Genomic DNA, 16,453 nt, shown 5'->3' on the forward strand with positions numbered 1-16,453 from the left:
ACTTCTCAAAAATATGCAAAGTCTTTATATAGCATTAAAAGTTTTATTTCTTCAACAAGATAATCTCCAAAGTCTTCCAAATTTGTAAGGCTCTTACATAACCATTAATGGTTAATTCACCTTCTACCCTAGGTTAGAGACTTTCCTCTAACTTAACCATCATTCTAACTCATGGGTCTCTTCAATAATTCAATGCTTTGACCATGGTTATCCCTTTAACTCTTGCACAAGAGTTTATCCTTTGGATAAAAGCTTTATCCACTAACTCAACCCTAATCAGACCCTCCTAGGGTGACCACCATGTCTTCTCAAGCATTTAATACCCCTTCTCTCTCCTCTCAAGCCTTCTCGTGTTGACACTTGTCAACATGTGATTGGGTTGAAAGTATCACATGGATTGAAGATCATACAATCCTAGCCCTTGTTCAGATAACCTAATATTAACCATCCAATTGCTCATTTCTTTTATAAATGGGCCTCATTTCTCTCATCATCCATCATCCAAGTTTTTATGCATCCAAATTATAGTCCATTTCATCAAGATTTTGCCTCTCTTTGTTGCGATTTATAATCTTTAACATTTAGAAGCATTTCATATCAAATTAGCATAGCATATTCATGTTAGCATATCATGTTAGTATAGCATGTTCATTTCTTTATCATAACTCAATCTTCATCATAGCTAGTTTTGTTATAATCTTATAGATGTAGAATGTATTGCATATAGATCATTTTTATCCATTGTCACTTGTTCTTGGAGTTGTCATTCCAAAGGTCAGTTGCTCATTGATCTGAGAGAAACCATTGACTTGAGGAATCGTGTGAGATAGTGAACAATGAGACACCTTTTGAAAGATTTGCTTGTTTAACTAGTTTACCAAGTTAGTCTTTTGATATAATGTTTCATTGGTATGCTTGTTATGTTTTCTCTTAATTAATCACTATTATCTGTTTAGGTATAGATTTTTTGCGCCCATCGTGGGGCAAGTCCCCAAATTTTTAATTGTTTTTCATGCAGGTTGGAGGCACTTTTAAAAAATAATATCAAAACAGTGCATAGGTGAAAAAGTATAGTGCATCCAACGTATATTCCAATGCATCGACACTTGTTTACAGTGCATAGAGGATCTTTCCAACCAAATTTTCTTACTTTCTCTTAGTGCTTAGAATCATTAGTATAGCACATAGCTGCCCAAGAGTAGCACATTTGCCACTTTTGACACTAAGATGAACAATTTTAAAATAATCTTCAACTTCTGACAACTATAGCTTTTAAACTATTAAGAATTTGAAGATGATGTAAATTAGTGATTTGTAGTATTTTGTCTGTAGACTCTCTATATATTTTTTTCAAATTTTTTTGAAGGATTGTTTTTTAATTTTTCCATCTCCCTCGAAAAGTAGTTTTTTACAGCAAACTACATTTTTTAAGAGTGATGTGTCTCTTGAAATGCATAACTTTTTATCTATAAATGATAAAAACTCAATTCTTTTGAATTTTGGTTTGTAGCATCAATATCCAGGGCTTGCCATTGGTTTGATAGTGATATGTTGAATATTTTTTATTTTATTAAGTTTTGAAGTCTGACAAATTATATTTTAGACATAAGTGCACATTTGCTATAACTGTTGTGTGTTCAGTGAGGGCTAGATTAGCTAGGGCCCCCGGAATCAATGTTACGCTTTTGAACACATTACTTTTTCTATATATATCAAAATTCAATTTTATTTTTTTTGTTAGAAAGAAGACATCAATACGAAGGACATAGATATTTTTGAGAAATTTTTTTAATTAGTTTACTATTTTTCCCAATGCATTGAATAGAGAATTTCATGTTCGGTGAAAAACCTATGTTTGGTAAAATAAAAACAACAAGTTCATATTAAACTCAATATGTAATAAAATTATAGTCACTGGAAAGCTTGCTTTGAGGAATACAATACTACATTTTGGGTTGTCAAGATCATTCCATTTGAGCCTTCAACCAAAGGTTTGAAGGCCAAAAATCTGCAAAAAAATGTAGAAAGCTTCAAAGAAGTGTTAAAAAAGGGGTTCGAACAAAGGGGGGTTCAAGGGAACCCTCCCTTTTTAGGGGGGTTTGAATGAAGGGGGATTCGAGTGAACACCCCCAATGTAATTAAAAAATAATATAAACAAGCATTAAAGGTGCTTCTCTCGAAAGAGGGGATTAGAGCGAAGTGGGGGTGTTCGAACGAACTACGAAGAGGGGGGTTCGCGCGAACCCCCCACTTCATAGTTCGTTCAAACACCCCCACTTCGCTAGAACCCCCTCCGAACTTTTTCCTACCACCTCATTTTTCCTTCGTGGGTGAAAGTGGGAACCATTATTGTGAACCTACCCTAGTATGCTTGTTATGTTTTCTCTGAATTAATCACTATCATCTTTCTAGGTATACATTTTTCGTGCCCACCGTGGCACAAGTCCCCAAATTTTTAATTGTTTTGCATGTAGGTTGGAGGTACTTTTAAAAAAGAATATCAAAATAGTGCATAGGTGAAAAAGTATAGTGCATCCAACATATATTCCAATGCATCGACACTTGTTTCCAGTGCATAGAGGATCTTTCTAGCCTAATATGTCTTACTTTCTCTTAGTGCATAGAATCATCAGTATAGCACATAGCTGCCCCAAACTAGTGCATTTAATCTCTCTTTTGGCACATGTGGTTTATTTTCCAATGCACCAGTTACAGACAAAACAAATATTTGTAGCATCAAGAAAAATATTAGGCTTGTAAGCCCACCATCTTCCCTAACTTCTTGAAAGGTTTTGCAGGTGCTAAGATTGTGTGTGGGTTTTAAATGAGGTAGAATAGATTTTTTTACTTTACTTTTTCAAGTGGGTAAAAATAATTCACTTTTCCTTTCTCTCAAAGCCAAAAAAGAACTCCAAATTTTGTTTTGGTACAAGTAACAAGAATCGCATTCTTTTTTTGGGCTTTAAAAAGGACCTCACTTTACTTTCTTGCAAAATTAAAAAGAACAACAAATCAATAATTTACTTTTTTTTGCAAGTTAGATCACACTTACTTTGGTATATTCTAAAATGAACAAAACAAATTAATATTTTTCAAAGGAATAAAACAAGACAAGCCATACTTCCTTTACAAAGTAAAAAATATCAATCAAGTTGTGAATTTTATTTTCTTGAAAAGATTTCAAAATTTTCTCAAATGTTCATCATTGAAATTTATCAGTGATGATTTTTTTGTTGATGAGGTTTTCTTTCCACAAAATTTCAAAAATTGTGATCTTTTCATCATTGCTATCTTGGGTAAAATGAACACCATGATAATTGGAACAAAATTTCCAAGTAGCAATTAGATCATTTTGCAATATTTGGGATAAAAATAACAAGTGTTCATTGTGACTCGAAAGTGATAGGAATATGCTCTCCCCTTAATTGGGTGATAAAAAATACAAACTCACTCTTTTTGGCTTTCTTTCACTTCTTGCAAATAGGATACAACCTTTAGTAGACATTCCCTCCCAAGAAGCCCATAATGATGAAGAGGCTTTGGTGTTGTACACAACTTGATTGATTTTCTCCCTTCAAAGGGTCCTCATTAGAAACCATCCAATGGTGTATTGTCTTCAGCCTTCCCAAGGATTGGTATCCTTCCCAACTATCTCTCTCAAAAAGACAATTCACAAGTGACAGGGAGTCTTCTACTCATATTAACTCAAACCTTCCAACCAAGAACACCTAACAACCCCAAACCCTTAGCATATATGATCTTTTTCTCAAATGGTGAAGTATGACATTTGTGGATGAAACATCATGTGAGAAAAGGAGTTTTAACTGACTTCAACCTCTTGTATAGGTTCTACAAGATCCCCAATATCGTTTACCCTTAGAGACCTATTAAGGGCTACAAGCAATTAGGCCTCCTATTTGGGTTTTTGCACAATCTCTTCCAATATCACTTAACGTCCCATAGAATAAATCATATATTTGGATACCCTTAGAAACTTCACACTTTGGCCTATGGGTTTTGTGTTTAAGAGTCCTTTCCACATAACCCCTAATTATGCCTCTCCAACTGGTATTGGAGGTTTGACACTAAACATCTTTAGCAATCATATTAGAAAGAAGATTGGGCACTTTTCTGAGGTTTTTACATGTTCAAGGGTCTCTCCTGTGCCAATTTATCTCACCTTTCAATCCATTGTCCAAGGTTTTCATCCACTTCTTTTGTTGCACAGGCTTGCCACATAAGAGATGTCAAGCCTAGGACATCATCTTAAAAATTGCAAATGACACTTCCTGCCTCCCGAACCACTTGTAACATTTAATATACAAGAAAATTAAACATTCCCCAAGGTTTCAGACCATTCCCACAATGTAATGTTGAATTGTGACCCCTTTTGCATCAAAACCTTGGTTTTAAGGGTTTCTTAGGATAGCGATAAAGAAAATGCTCTAACTTTAAAAAAAAAGAGTTTCAAGACCTTACACCAATGCAAACTGAAAGATGATTCATATCCTCAACTTTTCCTGCTCTTAATTCATGCCAATCATTTGTACAAATCAATACAAAGTGTAGAAAACTCAAGGAAAATGGAGTAAAATGCAGTTTTTAAATTGATTTGGGAGCAAGAATTTCATCACCAACTTCTTCTAACCTGTTGGCATCATTTCTCAAGATTATATCATTCCAAGGAACTCCTCTGACCACCCCCAATGTGTACATTCAACCAACTAATCGTTGGGTAACAAAAATGTAAAAACTTGTCAAAGTTGCTCATGACAACATTGCAACTTTTGACCATTATGAAAATTTGGCTCTTCCCTTCACACCAAAAGGACAAGAATGAACACACAACATATATAAGACTCCTAAACACCAAAAATAAATAAAAAATACCCATATAAGGCTTTGGACCAAATTTACACATCTGGGATCCTTATGGCTTATTACATTGTCTTGGGATGACCATGGACATCACCATGGATCAACATGGATCAACACACATCCTACCACAAAACATCACCATGGAATAAAAAACATACAAATGATGCAAACATGTATCCTAGTGCCCCTGCACCACATAAGGATAGTGAGAGGGGAATGACCTAAGTGAGGAAAGGCTAATGCCAAGTATTCCACCCCACTATAATGAAATGTGGATATGATGAAAATCATGTTCAATAGTTTTTATCATTGTTTAGCCTTCCCCTAGTATCCTTCAGATACATAAAGCCTTTGTACTAGAGATTGGGAAGCCTCCAAAGGGATTTTATCACTGAAGACCAAATGAAAGCCTTATTAAAACTTTTAAGAGTAGAAGCCTCATCGAGTCAGCTATCCAAACACTTCTAATATCATAGTCCAAGGGTGGGGAAGAATCCACCTCCAAGACATTCACCATATATCTCCCAAGGAAACGATCCAATTGAGAAGCAATTCTCTTTGGTTCAACTTCTATAAAAAGGCAAAAAAATTGGCACACCTTAGGGTGTGGCATGGTTGTTTAAGCTGAAGGAGTATCAAGTATGAGCTATAATATTAGTGATGACTCTTGAGATTAGAGAGTTTGCTTGATGTCTCTTTCTTGTTCAAACTAGTGAAAACAAACAAGGATTTGAAAAGATCCTATTGAACATACACTCATTGTTTAGACTATAGACAAATACAAACTATCTTATTACTTTATGTCATATTTTCAAATCATTTTTAGAAGATAATCCATCGAACAAAAAAAATTATTATGAAAAAAAAAGTCAGGTTAGTCAAAATTTTCAACCTCAAGGAAACTTAGCACATCAATAGTTTACAGTAGCATTTAGAATCATCAATATAGCACATATTACTCATTTAATAGCACTTTGGAAGAAAACATTAGCGCATTTAGGGCACATAATAGTGCATTGGTCCACAATCAAAATTTTAAAATATCAATCTAGAAAACTTTAATGCTTTCACAAGATAGCTTATCACATAGAAGGATCAGAGTAGTGCATTTGACACATACTTTAGCACATACCCTGCCTATTTTAGTGTATACTGAAAAAATTACCTCAGACAAAGAGCAGGTTATCAACTTTTTCAAAAAATTAAAACCATCTTCAGATACCCTTTTAGGCTCTTTCTTGTCACCAGAAACATCAATCTTCAGCTTAGGAAAATCAGGATATCACCAGGGATTCTTAAAAAAAGGTCAATCAAAATAGTGCAATTATCATTCTTCTTTTTAGCTGAGTTTCTTTTATTAGGAAACAAGGCTACAAATCATATTACCTTAGTCTTATCAAATAGGAAGGATCTTTCCTATTTTGACATAGGTATCTCATATCAAATTAGCACTTGCAACTATGATAGAAGTTTAGAACAATCCCCAATCACTCATATGAACATTTCTCATCAATCAAGGAAAAGACAAGTTAGTCAACAGGAAATTCTCAAAATGAGAATATTTCTATATATAAACCATAAAATTTTGCTAAAATATCGCACATTCCTACACTGATTCCAACATTATTCACATGGTCAGGGAACTCAATTTGATGAAGTCTCTAAAAACTCATTCTTTTGAACAAAGATCTGCATTATCATGTCTAAATAAAGGAGGAAGGATCAACTTGACTTATTTACCTCAACAAATAATCACTTATTGGGTTGCAAACCAATCATTCACATTCTAATTGTAACTCGAGCTCAAAATCATAGAGAACAAGAAATACATTCAAAATTGATCATGAGACATAGAGGAACAAACCTCTTTAACACATATCTAGATGCTAGTGAAGATGAAATAACTAAGGACCTAATTCAAGAAGCCCAACAAAACCTTGGTTTCCAAAAAAGCATGTAGAAACTCATAGAATCCGATAAGGAACAATACTTTCTCATGCTAGCAAGAAAAGGCACTAAAATTCCTGTGGATTTTGATATGGACCAGCTAACACAACAACACCATGAAACAAAAAATGCAGACTACATTGGATTTAGAATCGCAAGTCATGCGGGATTTAAGAAGGTGTGGTTGGGGAGTCATTCGTTAAATATAATGAATTGTCTGAACAAAAAATCTTCACCAAGCTGGATGATCAACCATTTAATGGAGGAGTGCTTTGAAATGATGAACAAATTTGAGGATATTAAAATATTGCGTGTTTTGAGGGAGGGTAATAGGTCAGCTGACCACATGGCTAATCTAGGTGTGGTTAGAGATGATGAAACATGGTGGAAGGAAGGGGATTCCTTCCCATTCTCGTTGTGTGAGTTGGCGAGGAAGGATATCAAAAATGTTTCATCACTTGATCATTAATGATGACTAATCAAATGCATAGGGATTTTCATAGAAAAGAGCGAAGATGAGTTTCCAGATTGTTCTTGTGGCTTTGTTTGTTTTGTGTTAGCCTGAAGTTTTGATTTCTAGTTTTGTATGAAAAAATCACAGAAGCAGTATCATAATGGGTGAAGACAAAAATAGAATGGAGCCATCCTCATGTGAGATTTGGGAGAAGAATGAGGAGGTCTGGAGGGAAATTGTAGATGGGGGAATAGAGCCCTTTGTTTGGAAACTTTATGGACAAAATCATCAGCTCATAGACTTATTTGTGAGAAATTGGGATAATGGGGTGATGCGTGTGTATGGGGCAGAGTTCAAAATTGATGAACTATTCATCGTCGAGATTTCTGGGCTCAATATGGAAGGTAGAAAATTATTCAAGGAAAGGAAGAATTCAGAAGAAGCCCTTTCTATTTTCTATGATAAACAAAGTGAAAGGAGGAGGGTTAAGAAGAACCCGGATGGCGATTATAACCACTTGGACCTTCAAAGTCTTTGGGTGGACCTGGCAGAATTCATTATGAGGTACATTACCCTCAATAGTCACTTTGCTAGTATTTTCTGTTACCATTTCATAATTCTAAACCATTTTAGACATGACAGAAGATTTTCTATTTCGTTTTACTTTTTATCTTCCCTGGAGCTATCTATTAGTAAGAATGCTAAGAATGATGATAACCCGATTCTCCATGAGGGTTTAATTCTCTTAATCATGGAATTTGTGAAGGCCAATGAGGTCAAACCCTCCCCTGTTCAAGTAAACCCTAAGTCTTTAGCCAGCCAGGAGGTGCATGATGTATCAGATACAGAGATTGATGATACTAAGGATGGGAAAGCTATGGATGGGAATGATATCCAGGTGTGAGATGACTTGGATTATAAACCCTCGGAGGATGAGGGTCTCCTGAAAAAGACTCTTGGTACTAGTAGCAATAGATAAAACCCTCCTAGATGGGTTGCTAAAAAGAAAACACGTAGTTTATAGACCCACATTTTGGGCCCGCAAAATCTGAAGAAATAGAAGACTGGAAATGAGGTGGTGAATCTTGACAAGGAGGATAAAAAATAAAACTTGACATCCCTGGTGGACCCCAACGAGACCAAAGATGATGAAAAGGATGTTGAAATGCTTCTAGGGAAATCATTGATGTATCAAGAAATGTGTTTTCGATGGTTTTTTGGGAAAATAAATATTCTACAACAGGGGATTAAAGATCTCATTGCCACTTTCACTGAGATTCTTTCTCCAAATAAGACTGATGAACTCCTAAAGTTATCCCAAGAAATTGTGAAAGATATCAAGATCATGAAGACTGAGCATGAGGCAAATATAGATAGACTAGAGAAAGAGATACAAAAATTGAAGAGTAAACTAAAGGGTTTGGTGGAGGTTAGTAAGGAAATGATGTACATCAGTGTCGAGGGTCTTAAGAGAGTCAATGAGGAAATTGCTTCGCAGAAGGATCAAATGGCCAGAGTAGAGACACCCCTAGATATCAACTTGAGTAAGTTGAACGAGGAGGTGTAAGCATCCATGAGACCATGTACCAGGACAAGGAGAAAACATCAGGTTACTGGTAGCTTGAGGTTTATTATGGAGGAACTCTAGGAGATTAATACAAAGCCATCCAAAAAAATGCAAAGCTTATGAAAGATCTATCTTAGTTCTTTATGTTGTTGCATCCTATTTAGTTCTATTTTTTGTGGTTTCTAACTGGGGTGATTCCCCTATTTCTGTAGCTGGTTAGACTCTAATTTATGTGTTTTATTTTTTGTTGGATTTGGGTTCGGGTTCCTATAAAACCCATTTATCTTAATATAATAAAAAATAGCACCATGAAATAAGATAAGAGCCAAGAAAACACAACTATAATACCAATGACCATGATAATAATGATGAACTAAGGAATGAGATAACGAGCCCTCAAATGAATTAACATAATAAATCCAAGCTCTTCAACAACAGATACAAGACATGCAGTAGGGAACAACAAGGAGATATTCCTTAGATGATATTTGCAGTAGGGAAGCTTAAATATGATACCATTTCCACCGAACTGCGAAAGTCCCAAGTATGACAAATATAACAATAAAATTGACCCTCGGGATCATGTAAGAGAGTTCTGCACAATGAGTTTAGAATTTGCACACAATGACACCCACCTAATGAGACTATTTCCAAGAAGGTTAGGGGGAAAAACCATGGAGTGGTGATAAAAACTTATGTCAAGCATTAGATCATTTAAGGAGTTAGTAAGAAAATTTATATCACAATACTGTTACAATATCCAACACGAGATAACCATGCTCAATCTCTGTAATACAAAATAGAAAATAATGAGACATTCAGGACATTTATACAAAGATGGAGATGATTATTTTCTAGATGTCCATGTCTGCTACCCGAAAAAGGAAAAGATGGATATCTTTATTGACAGTATAAGTAGCAAGATGAGTTATCAACTGCAATTACAATGTCCACCTAGCTTCCAAAAATTGATCGATAATGGCATCAAAATTGAAGAAGCCTTGATTAAAAGAAGAATCTTAAAATTCTCTAAGGAAGGTACCAGTTTTTCAAACAACTACAACAATAATAACAAAAACACCAACAACAACGTGCACCAGTCTAAATTCTGGATGAGAAACAAGAATATCATCAATGATGGTGTAGTCAAAATTCATAACGTAAAAATCAAAACAACTAGTGTTGAACTTATCAGCGACTACACTAGCAAATAATCCAGAAAACAACCCCTCAAAACCAGCCCCTACACCATATCTAAGGAAGTTCACACCTTTGGGGAAATCACTTGAATCGACATTAAAGGAACTTTTGGCAAATAAACTCAAAACCTTGCCAAACAAAAGAGATTTTGAACCACAAGTCAAACCATCATGGTGGAATGAAGCACATTATTGTGAATATCATCGAAGCAAAGCTCACTAGACTAATGATTGCCAAAGATTGAAGAACTTGGTTCAAGATCTACTAGACAAAGGTGACATAATAGTGGATAGACAGTAAACCAATGATGATCATGAAGCATTCAAAAATTCCCTTCCTAATTATGACAAGGGAGCATCGTCTTCAGACAATAAAGGGGCTAGTATCAATCACATTTATGGCAACATTATCGATCACATCTCGACATATGACAACCAAATCAATGTCATTAATATCAAGGATAAACAAGAGCATGTCCCAATAAATTTAACCACATGATCTCAATTCAAGTATGTGTTGAAAGGAAATGCATCTAATACACCTATTCCTCCTAAAAATCAATATACTTTGGTAGATCAATTACAGAACACATTGGTCCAAACATCAATATTAGAGCTTCTCAAAATCTCACTAGTGCACAAAATAATTCTAGAGAGAGCTCTTGTAGACACTACAGTTCCAAACAACTTGGATATTGATCGATTCCAAGCCATGGTAAAACATTTAGCCATGCCTCATAATCTATCCTTTTTAGAACATCATGGTGATGTCTCTTTGAGTCATCCACATAACACCCCACTCCATATTGAAGTTCTAGTCTGTAAACTTGGGTAGGTAAAACATCTACTAGTAGATAGAGGAGCTCGCCTAAATATTTGTACTCTAAAACTTATCCATGCATTGGGTTTATCAAAAATTACCATTGATCTTAAGAAAAGGATAACAATAAAAGCATATGATGATGAAGAAAGATCATTAGAAGAGTTGGTGGTACTACCCATTCAAGTAGGACTAGTTCAGAGGGACACTATCTATTAATTCTTGGACATAGACTTGTCTTACAAAATACTCTTTGGTCATCCTTGGATCCATAAAATATAGGTAGTACCATCTACATACCACCAGTGCCTAAAATTTCCTTATAATAGACAGGAAATTTCCATATCAGTGAACACTAATCCTTTCCAGTACTACAATACTCTCAAGGCAACTCAGAATGTCCTTGTACCACACAATAGGGAAGCTCTCACTTCCACATCATCTAATAGTAAAGATGAGCTCAAATCTTTATCCATAGATTTTGAGAAAAATATGTAGTTAAAAGGCAGAGGCATGGGAGAATACTCTTTTGAACCATCCTTTTGTCTATCAAAGTTGCCAATTTCACAAAGGTCTCATGGACAACCATCAACATCCAAGATAAAATCTTCACAACCCATCAAACTCTTTGATGGTACATTTATTCAAGCAAGAACATTAGAAGATGAAGTAAAGGATAAGGATGTCTTGAACTGGTTATACAAGGACAAAGAGGACACAAGAGAAGAAATATTCAGTATCACAATCCCAACAAAACAATATGGAAATGGGTTCAAAATCATGTAATGTAAGAGATACATAGGAAATGGTCCTATTGGCAAAAAAAAGAGGGTATTATAGTACCCATACACCTTCCTACTCAAAGTGGTAAAGATAAATCAAGAATAGGCTTTAGTCAGAATATCCCAGTTCACAAACAACACACAAATCAGCAACAACATCAACAACAGGAATCCGCATGGCAACAAAATCAACAACGAGAATCTGCATGAGGACCAAAAAAAAAAGAAATAGCACAACATCGAGAAGAAGAAGAAACAATCTGAAAGAGAAAAGAAGAGGAATGTGTACAAAAACAAGAAGAACTTAGCATCAGGAAGGTAGAAGTGACTCAAAATTTATGTGAGCAATTCTGTAAACTACATGCTAGTTCTGAAACAGATTCAAATGAGTGGGAATGGGGTTCTTATTCTGAGGAAACTTGTGACACTGATATAGATGTGGTTCATACATATACACCAACACTCTACGAAGGAAAAATCTCAGGGTCTCAATCATTTGAATTTGGACCACAACATATCTATGATGCTAGTAAGAATAAGCAAATTCAATCGAGACAGGCAATCCCAAGGAAAGTATAATCACAAGCCTTGATCTTGTTATTGACAACCTTGACAATGTTTCCATCATGAATCTTATAGCATCAAACATTAACCCACCTAATGATTTCTTACCGCCTGTATATCGCGAACTCATTGATTGGGAAAAAACTGAACCTTTCACTACACCCATCTTTCAAGATGATGATGTCATTATCCATTACCTCTGTGTGGTAAGCTCAGAAACATGCTCCACTAATGAATCTCATAAATATATCTTCAACTAGGGGAGTGCCAAGTCTTTCAATCGCAAAACAAATAAAATACAAAATGGATCTAACAATGAAAACCATCTAATGGCAGTGTTAGATCCCAAAAAAGTAAAGATCAAGGAAGTATCCAACAATGAAAACCTCTTTGAGGCGCTGATGGAAGAAAGACTTGACACTCTTCCTAAGAATTATTAGGAGAGATCGCCAATATTGATTGAGCCAACACAATCAATAAAAATCGGCACTGTAGAAATAACAAAGACATTACATCTAGTGGCATCCTTAATAGATCAAGAGAAACCAAGTTTCACAAGGTTTTTTAAAGAAAAGCAAATCAACTTTGCTTGGTAATATGTAGATATGCCAGGGATAGATCCAGATTTGATCATGCACCATTTACCCATAGCTCCAAGAGCCAAACCTATCAAATAGAAGCTGAAAAAATGAATCCACATGTGGCACTACTAGTCAAAGAAAAACTAAAGAAACTATTGGATGTCAGTTTCATCTAACCAATTGACTATGCAGAATGGATTTTAAATATTGTACCTATATCCAAAGTAGATAAAAGCATTAGAATATGAAAAGACTTCACAGATTTGAATAAGGCTTGCCCTAAGGATAATTTTCCTTTACCTAGAATCGACAATATTATAGATTTAAAAGCAAGACATGCCATATTATCACTCATGGATGGTTTTTCAGGCTACAATCAGATAAAGATAGCACCAGAAGATCAAGAAAAGATAGATTTCACCTGCCCATGGGGTACATATTGTTGGAACATCATGCCTTTTGGCTTAAAGAATGTAGGAGCGACCTATCAAAGAGAAATGACTACTATTTTCCATGACAGGGTGCACACATTCGTGGAAGATTGTGTAGATGATCTATTAGCCAGAAAGACATCTAGACATTCTTGACAAAATCTTTTAGAGGCTAGAATAATTATGTCGGAATCAAGGATCACTGAGAGGGGGTGAATTAGTGATCTACCGGTAAACAAATTTTCTGACTTAATCTCAAACCACCAGAAGCATATGCAAGAAAGTAAAATGCAAATACGCAAGACAATCAACCAAAAACTGAATTTTTACGTGGAAACCCAAATGGGAAAAACCACGGCGGGATTTGAACCCACAATATTATTCCACTATGGCTAGTAGAAAAAAAATATTACATAAAGGGAATGCACTTGCATTCAGGCATACTTCCTAAAGCTCACTGGTCAAGTACAAAGGGATACAACCCAGAGGAAGGATCATTTCCTTACAATTAATTATGAACTGGTTACTGTAGACACCTAAAATTGTCTTGTCTAATTAAATAAATATTTTTATTTATTTGATTATTTTAAGCCTAATTATTTTGTTAATTAAATGAATCTTTATTTATTTAATTAATTCATTTATCCTCTTCTAGCCTTATTTCTCATTTAAATAAATACCTTTATTTATTTAAATTCCCCTTTTCCTAAATTAAATAAATATCTTATTTATTTAATTGATCCCACTTCTTCTATTAATTAAATGAATATTTATTTATTTAATTAATTCATTAACCTTTTCTACCCATGACACATGTCATTCATCTCTTAATTCCTACACTACCTACCCTCTCATTATTTTCTTATTTACTCTACCTGCCCTCTAATCCTAGCTGACCATTTATCTTTTACACCTCTCAATCTTATCCCTCCGTTTCTTATAGTGTCTTCTATATAAGGAGATGCTTCTTTCATTATCAACCCTAATCGATCCTTCAAATCATTCTAATCACCCTCCCAACTACACTTTCGAACTTTCATATGCGATCAAGCCTACTTGCAACCACATTTCCATTCTTTATTGAGCTCTTGTGTACACATAAAATCTGAGAGAAAATATATCAAGTAAGATCAATGGAGATAGGAAGAATGGAGATCCAAACCCTATTGGACATGTGATGGTATAATCTTTGTGATTTTATTTTATTTGTATTGTCTTAGGTAATCTTCATATGTTATGGTGGATCTTTGTTGTTGTTAGGCTAGGGTTTTGTTGTTGAATTCATTTAGTCTTTCAATATTGTTGTTTCCAATTTCACCATAAACATTTTGGCACACCTAATGGGACATGGATTTTTGTTAGATTTGTGTTTCTTGCAGGTTTTTCCAATCCTATATTGTTGTTTTGTAAAACAATTTGGAGAATAACCTTGTGCAGCAACAATATAATATTCTGACACTAGGCTAACACAAGAAAAGTAAAAAATTCAAATCTAATAGCCAACCAAAATGTAGAGTGGTGTAGAAAAAAATCTCCAACGTTACTTCAAAATAGTCATAAATCCCACCACACAAATCATATAAAATTGTTGGTACTAATCATAATCTCAATCCATAATATAAACTCATTATGTGTGGTTTCAAATTTAGAAAATGAAAAATCCTAAATTAAAAATTAAAAAGAATTCATCAACAGCTACCATACCAATGTAATCCGATACCTTACAAGAAAACCAAAAAGTTCTTGAATCACTAATTTGTTATGTGCTAGCAAATACATTTTATTGTAAGGACTCTCATGAAACTCTATCATGATGTTTACATTTGGGGTGCTCAAAACTAATATCAATAAGGATCACAATGACATCTATGGCTTGTATGCAAGTGTCATCTTTCAAACAAGATAGATTCTTTGTATAGATCACTATTAGTGTAATATGATACAAACATCTACATCATTATCTTTAATTAGAGTAAAATAATTAATGATCATCTAAATATCAATACCACTCTTAAAGTTAAAAAATAAAAATAAAAAATAAAAAATAAAAAAATTGTTCTTTCATGAAAATCATTTATATTGTACCTGGTCAGTTATCATGACAAAAACCTATTTACCAGAATCATATTTGACAATCAAAAAAAGAGAAAAGAAATCTAATGATAAATAATTCCTCTAATAGTAAAAATCATTTAGCAACTAATGTGCTTCTTTCTGCTTTTGTGGGCCCTATAGTGTTTTATTGTCTCCCTTGCTATGTAATTTTTTGTTATTTTGGATCTTTAGGTAGCAAAAAAACACTATATTATCATGGATGGCTAGACAACTAGGCCCCTCTTTTTTTATCTTTATTGAATCTTTCAATGCATTATGTATCCAAATTTTATATTCAATATAATTATGGATGCTCCACAATCTTTATTCAAAACAATAAATACATTCTTATAAAATTTAAAACAATCACCAAGATGAAAATCTAGAAATACAGTGACATATCAAAATAATTTATCTATTCATTTAATCCATCATACTATTTTCATTGCAACACGATCCACTCATCCCACATCATCTCCCATTCATCTGATCCATATTATTTCCATGCATCTTCTCTGCCCACCTTGAGCTTGGCAAGGGTTGGGGCATGAACTTAAAACATAATTTGTATAACTCTTAACATGTCCATAGTTTGTTCACAATCCATCCAATGTCATGTCATTTACTAAATAGCACTACCCAATCTCGTACCTTGGAGAACATATGTTATAGTTCCTATCTAACATAGTTCTAGAGATCACAACCTAAATTATTTATTTATTAATTATCTTATCTCTTATACACCATCCTAGAATCCTTATGTCTCATATACTCTATCCAATCATCATCCCATACTTTACCAAATAAATCCTTTATCATGTCATCTTTATTAGAAGACTTAGTTCTCCCTTGTCTTCAATTCCAAACTTCTATTCTATGTAATACAAACCATTCTCACAATCCTCTTATTCAACCCACCCATCAAAACATTGCCCCATGATATAGCTAATCCAAAAAGAAGTCCAACTGAATACAACAATCCTAATCTATAGAATCATGCTATATAATCTCGCACATCATCCTAAACATCACTTACTTTCATTCTCAACCTTGATAGAAGCTTTGACCATAGATACATTCAGACACATTTTCCAACAAAATATCATCAGAATTCTAATGGTTTTGTGTCGTAGGTT

This window comes from Cryptomeria japonica, chromosome 3, assembly GCF_030272615.1.
Source record: "Cryptomeria japonica chromosome 3, Sugi_1.0, whole genome shotgun sequence".
Classification (NCBI taxonomy): Eukaryota; Viridiplantae; Streptophyta; class Pinopsida; order Cupressales; family Cupressaceae; genus Cryptomeria; species Cryptomeria japonica.